The sequence below is a fragment of the Pinus tabuliformis genome, chromosome 8 (assembly GCF_031772625.1).
Source record: "Pinus tabuliformis cultivar Carrire ecotype Pingquan chromosome 8, CPIR1, whole genome shotgun sequence".
In the NCBI taxonomy this organism is placed as follows: Eukaryota; Viridiplantae; Streptophyta; class Pinopsida; order Pinales; family Pinaceae; genus Pinus; species Pinus tabuliformis.
The window spans coordinates 1,308,835,361-1,308,844,481 of NC_142294.1; positions in this window are offsets into that span (position 1 = coordinate 1,308,835,361).

Sequence of the window (9,121 nt, forward strand, 5' to 3'; positions counted from 1 at the left end):
CCCCAAGATCAATAAGAGTGTGTGGGATGATGGTGCCATCGATGTGCACATCTACTACAGGGCTTCCAGGGTCTAAATATTTTGGACATAGTACCTGCCCCAACATCAAGTCAAACAACTTCCCAATGACATTGATGGTAGGGGCATCCCTTTTTATTCTTCCTAGATTCTTGAAGAACTTCTTCTTTACCAACTTATTGTAAATGGGAACATCTTTGATTGCCTAGAGAAGGGGGATCTTTACAGATAGATTCTTCAATTCTCCCAGATGTTCAATTTCTTCTGGGGTAGGTTGGAGTGGTTGGGCTAATATTTCAAGAAAGGGTGGATGTACTTTAAGGTTGCTTTCCTCTTTTTCTTCCTCAACCTCCCTATGTGGAGAGGGAGGTTGGCTATCAGGGAGAATTCTCCCAGATCTTAGGTTGATCTCCTAGATTTCTACAACATAAGATGGGTATGATGTCTCTCCACTGTATAGTTATTGAGCTTGCCTATTGTTTGGGTTTGGATTTGGCTGGGCAGGCATCTAGGGTTGCTTGGATGGAGTAGAGTGCAAGAGCTGTGGTTGGGTAGGTGGTGGAGGCAATAGGGCTGGAACATTGTTGAATTGGGGCCTCCACCCTAAGAGTGGGGTATTTCACTGATGTTGTGGATGAACATAAGGTTGAAATGATTGGTTGACTGGCTGGGAATGACACTGAGATGCATAGGACCAAGGAGGGGGTGTAGACCAGGAAGGATGAGCAGGGGGTCCCCAAGAAGGTATAGCTGTGGTTTGGTTGGGGCTGTAATATGCATGGGATGACCCTTGCATACCCTGTTGGTATGGTCTAGGCCCAAGAGGTCTCCTTTGGTTGATGTAGCAAAGCTGCTCAGTGACCCCTTCAGCTCCTTGATATACAACTTTGAGTCCAGGTAAAGAAGGAAACTTGTCTGTGGAGTGGTTTTCTTCAGATACTGAGAAAATCTTAATACAGTTCAATGGACATTCATTCCTAGGATGCCTCCTGGTGCATCTAGGACAAAAGATGGCCAAGGCTCTCTCTGCTTACTCTTGTTTCCTTTTGATGTTCATGGTGTCCAATTGAAAGGCAAGGGTTTGCAACATATCACTTTTGAAATCTTCCAGCATATTTCCAATTTCACCCTTGATGGATGAGTTGGAGGATGATGTACTGGCCATAGGTTGACTACCCCTACCCTTTTTCTTGGTTGCCCTAGAATGGTTTCTAAAGACAGTCTTAATATCCTCATAGGGTAATTGGTAGATATCTCCTCTTGCTATCATATGTAAGGTATCCAAAAGATCTCCCCTTACTCCTCTAAGCAAGACCAACTTTAGTGACTCAGGGTCAAGTGTGCACCTGACCCTTTTGTAACTGAGCTGGAATCTTTCTTCATAGTCTTATAAGGATTCATCCTAGCCTATGGTCATCCTAAAAATCTCTTCTTTAGTATCATTTGACCTATAGTAGTCCCTATATTTTTTGTTAAAAGTCTGCTGCATCTGAGCCCAATTTGTGATGCTATCTCCAGGTAAACCCATGAACCAGCGCAATGCTGCATCCTTAAGGGTAGATGGAAACAATTTTAACTTTTGCTCATCATCTGTATAGTCATAGGTTCGGCATATAACATCAAACTCAAATAGGAAAGTGTTAGGGTCCTCTGTGGTCAGGCCACAAAAATGATATAGATAAGAGGGGCTTATATTATTCATATTAGTGTTCCCATTGGTTTCCCTGATGGGGAAGGCACCCTCAATTTTCTCTCTGTTCCCTCTATAATTTCAGTTTTCAGCCATTGGTTAAGTAAGAATGGGTTCTTCCTCTTCTTCTTCCCCTGTAGGTTCCTCAAATAGGTAAGGTTGCTCACCTAAAGGGTCTCCCAATTTACCGTCATTGAAGAAGAGAGACGGTTGCCTATTGGATGCAGTGGGGGTATTTGAAAAGAATTTCCCTGAATTGTCCCTAATCCTACAAGGCATGAAAGGAAATGTTTTTGGGTTGGTTTTTGTAAGATTTTCTTTAAAGCTAGAAAATACTTTGCAGAAATGAAATTGCTGATTGAAGGAAAAACTACTGATAGAAAGAAAACTACTTGCAGAATGAAATTGCTGATTGAATGAAAACCACTAAAAAAAAGAAACTACCTGGTGAATTGAAATTCGACTTGCAGAATGGAAAGGAAAGCAGATAATGAAAAATGAAAGAAAGGAATCTAATAGATTACTTTTGTAGAAATAAACTAATGGAAGAAAATTGGAGACTAAAAATAGAAGAAAGCAGTAATCACATTCTACTCTGACACCTCCTTGGCAACGACGCCAAAAAGTGATGAGCCTAGGTATTGCAACAAGAATGCTGCAACTACCAGGGCTACCAGCTTTACTTATCAACCTGGGGTTCGTACAAACTTGGAGGTGACAGTGCTATATGCACAAGTAGAAGTGAAGGTCCTGCCTGTTGTCACTGTTTATCTGGCAAGAGACCCCAGGGGTTCCAAGCCATACTTCTATAGGGTTGGAAGAAGCTTAATTATTTGATGGAAGATGAGAAAACCTATTCTACGAGAGAGCTACTCTACTGCAGTAATGAAGAAAACAACATGAAATGCTAAACCATACCATAACCTAATTAAACAACTATGCTAAGAAGAATTGCTAAAACAACACTAACCTAATTAAACAACTATGCTAAGAAGAATTGATAAAACAACACTAACCTAATGTTCCTATCTAAGTTGTAGAGATAAAGAGCATTAAACTATACTAAGGTGTAAGCAAAGAAACTTAAGCTAAATCAATTTTCAAGCGGAAGAGCAATCAGAGGTCAAAATCAATGAAAGGAGGACGTAAGGACACAGTAGTGCATAGGGATCGTTGGATCGATCAACAAACAGATGGATGACAGAGATCTTATCACGAAGTCTTAAGTGACTAGATGGATGAACATGGTGAACGCATAGGATGAATGGTTGAGGTATTATCGCGGAGGTTAAGTCAAGGGATGGATGGACAGGGTAATGAAGCGATGAACAACTGAGATCTTATTGCGTGGATTAAGTCAAGAGATGGACGTACATGATTAATAGGAGGATGGATAGCAGAGGTCCTATCACGGGAAAAAGAAACGTGCGGAAATGATGGAGCAGGTTTCTAAGGTGGTAAGTAGTTTCTCATGCGCCCTCAAGGCCGTAAGCTGAATTCTGAAATTTCACGCGATTAGCCTTACTGCATGACACATAGCACAAGAAAACCACTTTTCTCGTGTGCTCTCGGGCGGATAACGGTCGTGCAATAATCCACACGAGATTGCGCGATAGTCGTTGGATCAGGCAGGGCTAATCAATGGTGGAGATTGGCCAAGCTAGTTGGCGATTGGGTGACGCGATAGCCATTGGATCAGGTGAGGCAGATCAATGGTGGGGGTTTAAAGCGCATAAAGTGTTGAGGTGACATGATAGTCGTCGAATCAAGAGACAAATCGATGGTGGAGATTAAAGCACATAAAGTAAGTGGAAGACTTCATGTGAGGCAGCAGTTGGAGAAAATAATGAATCAGACGGTGATTGTGAAGGTTTGTTGTGGATTGGCCGGTGAGGAAGTGATGCATGAAGAACATGCTGAAGCAGTTTTCAAAGGAAAATGACAGAAAAACACAGTGAGGGTGAACAACTAACTGCATCAAACGAAAAAATCCATAGCTCATGCGAGAACCAGAAACCTGTGTTTTTGGGGTTGCTGAAGGGTCTCTCCCTCAAGTCATGGTCCCAGAGGGAAGAGATGAGGCCGAGACACCTGCGAGCAAACTTATGGTGATATTTTTCTCCTAGCTAACCTGTGAATTGAAAGAAGGCATAAATGTAAGTAAACTGAAGCAAATGCAGCTACTGAAGCAATTTAACAGAAAAACCATGAATCATCTACGCTATACTACTGTGATGGAAATGCAGCTACTTAAACAAATGAATAGAAAACCATGAATCTACTTAAGCAAATGAAGAGAACCAGGAAGCTATTTAAACAAATGAAAAGAAACATAAATCTATGCTAGCATACATGTGCGATAAAGAGGAGCTTTGGATGCTCGGGTCGGGCCCTAACCCAAGAGCTTTAGCCCTCTGAGTTAACTCCGAGCTGGCTTAAACATAACTCATTCTCATTATGAAAACAATGGATTATAGAACAAACTGTCACAAGTCTCGCAGCTCAGAAATAAAGTAGAGTTTTACAATGAATGTCTGAATCCTACTGAGGTCCTAAGCCTCTCTACTTATACATCTGAAATATTCAATGACTTCCTTAAACTGGTTTCTCTCACTTTCACTTGCTCGACTGTCTTCTTGTCCTCATGATGTGGCTGCTTGTACTCCGAGCTTATGGAGGAATATTCTAATGGATGGGTAGTAAATGAGGAGGATTTACCTCCTATAATTCCTCTCCCATGTCCCATTCGAGTTTTTACCATAGTTCCTTTCTTTTATCTTTTATCCCTGCATTTTCCTTGATTTTATCCTTTATTCCCGCATTACATGCACATTAAATCACAAAGCAAAATATCCAACTCTAACTCATCTCATAAACAAAATATAATCAAAAGTATGCAATAAGTTGTGAGAATAGTTGGAATGACTAAGCTAGAAGGTGAATTAAGGCCAATTAAGGCCCATATAATTACTCAATGATGAGGCTCATCAATTGTATGAACCTCCTTTGATTTTATATCAAGGAGAGAATGTTCAAATTCCATCTATTGAAGACTTTTCTCCAGAATACCTTGATATGCTTCAACAAGACACTATACTTGATAGGAGGACAAGGACAACTAAAAGAGGAAATACTGATTATCTTTGGGTGGGTCTCAAAGGTATACATCCATCAAATGCCAAATGGATTGAAGTGGGGAAGGTGAGGGAACAATACCCTCATCTGTTCAATAATTGAAAGTGATCCTTTTGCGGTCCAAAAGGCTTCCAGTGGGGAGGAGTGATCAAGTGCTCAGAATTATGCTAAAAGATAAAAGTTTCAGAATCTTGTTAGACTCAGCTTTAGATTGAAGAGCTCTTCATTCTGAATCCAACTGTGTGAGTGACACTCAAATACGATTTCGTATGCAGAAGTTCCAGTTTGACTTGCCTACATGGAAGGATTGGAATGATGTGGCAAGTCTTCAGTGAATAAGGAGGCTCCAAGTGGCATCCCACCATTGGCCCTCACAAATCGCATATCACAGCGGTAAGTTTTTCAGTGTTACAAATCGGCCCCCGACAAGTTCAGGGTTGCGATGCAATGAGATTGCATATCGCAATCGCAAGAAAGAAGCGGCAACGGGAACCGACCCGACACAAGTTAAGTCCTGAATGTGAAAGACCCCAGACACGATAACATTATATGTCGCAATTTAAAATTCCGACGGGTCCGCGATATCGCAATCACAACATTTCACTAGGTAAATAAGACCTTCTGCCCGTTAAAACTCGTTAATTGTGTTGTGTGATAAGGTCGACAAGATATGGCCAGCGGTGCCCCAGATAGCGAATTTTGGGGCTAATTTGTAGTTTTCTACGAGATTTTGAGCATTTTGTGAAAAGAATATTGGGGAACTGGGAGAAGTCATAACCCCTTCAATTCTTATCCAAATTTGATGCAAAAATAGTCATTTCTGGCAGTTTTTTGGTATTCTGAACTCATGGAGATAGGTTTTAGAGGCATCTGAGCATTATAAACATACTTTTGATGTAATTTAAGAATAATAGAGAGGGCTAAGCCATTGGAAATTGGACCAATGGGATGTAGCCTAGGAGGGGTGAACTCCTTTATCATGTTCTTGTTGTGTTTTGTATATTGATGTTCTTTGTTGTTATATTGCTGCTATTTAGCATATGTTTTTATGTTAATTTTTTTATAGCATTTACATAAGAAAATCTCACAGGAATATGTTAATTGAAAAAGCTTTTGAATCCTTAAGCACTTGAAAAGAAAATGATAAGCATATTAGGTTTATTTCTAAATGGGGAATTAGCACAGCATTACTAATATGCTCCAATTCAGATCACATACCTCAATGGACCCTACCCAAACCTTTGTGCTGCTATGGGACTATAACTCCATATCGCCCCACCTCACTCCTAGAGGTATAGCTACAAACATGGTGATGTCTTATTCCAGCCTGAAGGACAATTTTTATATCTCTATGGATGTTGTAGCTTGGTCCTTCTTCTCCTATTTTTCCTTATTCCTTTGAGGACACTGAGTACTGTAGTGGCCAAACTCACCACACCTGATGCACTTGATCTTAGATAGGTCTTTCTTTTTATTCTTCTCCCCATGTACCTAACTTAGACCTTTTAATGCAAGGGCCACATTTTCTTTCTCCTTCTCACCCTTCAAACCCTTACTGTTGCTTCCGTCAATGGAGGTCTTCATAAGTGCTCGCCTCATTTCCTCCTGGTGTAGTTCTAACCACATCATGTCCCACCCTAGTAATGTGTCTCGCCCCAAGATGTTTTGGAAAAAGACTTCCCATTCCTCTGAGACACTGTTTAGGGCCAAACGCACAAGATCTATAGGTTGAAGCGCCTCCCCAACTGCTGAAAGTTGATCCTGAATTTATTGAATTCTAGTGAGAAAGGGATCTATGCCTTCACCCTTCTACATCCTGATGTTTCTAAACTTCTCTTGCAGGAACATATTCTGCAACTCAGAAGGATTTTGATATAGTCGAGCAAGAGCATCCCACGTCTCCTTGGCAGTGTTCTTGTCAGATATATGCGAGACTATATGGTCTCGGACTCCATCCAGGATCATCTACTTCACCTTTTCCATCTCTTTCTTGTACTCTCTTTGCTGAAATGCATCAGTCAGTACTGCCACACCATTTTCTGCATAGATATTCAAGCCAAATTCATCTAGTAGATATGACATCCTAGGCTTCTAGATGACATAGTTGGAGGCTCCCTCCAACCTATCCTGATCTCTAAGCCCAATTGTGGTCATTTAAGAATCTGGAACGAAATTCTCCCTCTTCCCCTGCCTTGGCTACTGAAACTGTGATTCACACTCCCATATGGAGTGAGAAAAAATATGTTTGCATCTACTGCCAACTGCAATTGGAAAAATGGATTTCTAGGCTAGAAACACTTTGATAGAAATTCCCTTTGTGTGTGCGATTTCTCTTCCACCCGACATTGATTCTGTTCTAGCAACTACTACAAAATCCTTCTGTGCCTAAAAACAGAATCTTCTCAGTGAAAATATGGGCTACTGGTGCTCACTCTTCCTGTTGGAATCGCTCACTATGGCAAGCTGCATTTTTCTACAACCTTGCACTTAAAAATCGAACTGCCCAACAATTCGCACTGCCTAGCTAGGCACTGCACAACCTTTAGAAAATTCATCCTGCTGCTCCCTCTGAACAACGAATTTTCTTCTTCCACTTCTGAGCTTCCCCATTTGATCAAAATCACTTTGGTACCATGTGAAAATTCACTACTAAAATTCTATTACATCAATTGGAATTAATTCTTCTAACTGTTAATTAATTTAGCATATCATTGCTACTGCAACAACGAATTAATCACACTGCGATCTTCACAAATAAAAATACTAAGGAAGATGAACTGGAAACTGAGAAAATATTGGCACACACACAAAATTATGACACCGTTATTTTGGAATAAAGTCCTCAGAAAAACCCAACTTGGGAAAACTGATGCAACAACTAAGAGTTTTTATTATTAAGCACCCATGAGAAAAAAATTATGAGTATAATAAATGTTTCCAAACTAGAAAATCTGTCCAAGAGAAATACTGGAAAAAAATTACTGACGGATTTTACCCTCACTTCGAGCAATCCTAACACTGTCTGACAGCTGAAAAGCTATTCGTTCATGTGATCTGCGTAGGCCCTATGTCACCCTAGCGCTGCCTGCCAAATGCACTGCCTAAAATGACTGAGAAAAATGATTCTCCAACCCTTTGGAAAATCTTCCTGACCTATGGAAAAAAAAATTTCTTTCTCTTTAGTTGGATCAAATTTATCTTCTGAAGCAACTGCGAAGTCCTTGTACTACTTCCTGGAGAAAATGTTCACCTCCTCTTTTTGACTCTCAAGAATTGGAAAAATTCCTCCAGACTCACTGTCTCTGCCCCTCTCTATCTCTACTTCCCTTCTCTAGCTCGAATTCTTCCGACAGAATGTTGTTACTTTCTGGAAAATTGCACTGCCCAAAGAATTGATCTTAAGTGTGTTCCTCCATCTACCCATCGACTTCTTCTTATAATCTCACTATGAGACTCCAACGACCAAGATTAAAACTTAATCAATGGCTAAGATGATTTTCTAGTCAATCCATGTGAGTTTCTAGAGAAATCTCACCTTCCTCAATTAATTACTATTAATTAATAATTTTACCTAAGTTAGACTTAGGAAAAATTTAATTACTGATTAAATAACTTAGTTAATGCATTTCTAGGTGGATTTTCCTAAAACCTTTTCTGGGTTTTTAAGTTCTAGTATTTCTTAGCCTCTTTGACAACTGTTGAGACAAGAACACCATTTGATGCTAAAAAAACTAATAAAGGGAGTGTGAGGAAATCTAATATATATTTGGCCAAGGCAAAGGATTGTGTGGAATTGGTGTCAGGATATCAACCGTCTATGGATGGGGCACTTAGAGCAATGAAATTCTTACAAGGGGTTCACTAATGAAGACCTTATCCTTTAATTGTCGTGGGTTAGATCATGCACCCAAAAAACTAGCACTCAAGAGAATATTCTCTTTGGAAAGTCCTTCTACAAGATTTCTTCAAGAAACCTTGGGGACAGGGACTATGTGGTCAATTTATTAGAGTCCTTATTACCTTCTTTGTGCTTTATTACGATTAATGTTTAGGGCCATTCTGAGGTTATTTCCTTAGGATGGGATTCTCGTAAGATTTGGTCTCAAATTTGTTGGAGTGTTAACTCTGGATTGAGTATGGTGGGTTACTCTTCAGAGTTGGATCAAGTTTTTACTTTATCAATTTGTATGGGCCACACGATGAATGTGTTGCTTTCTAGAATTCATTGTATGAGACTACCCTTTTGAGAACTTCTAATCTCATCATGGGTGGTGGCCT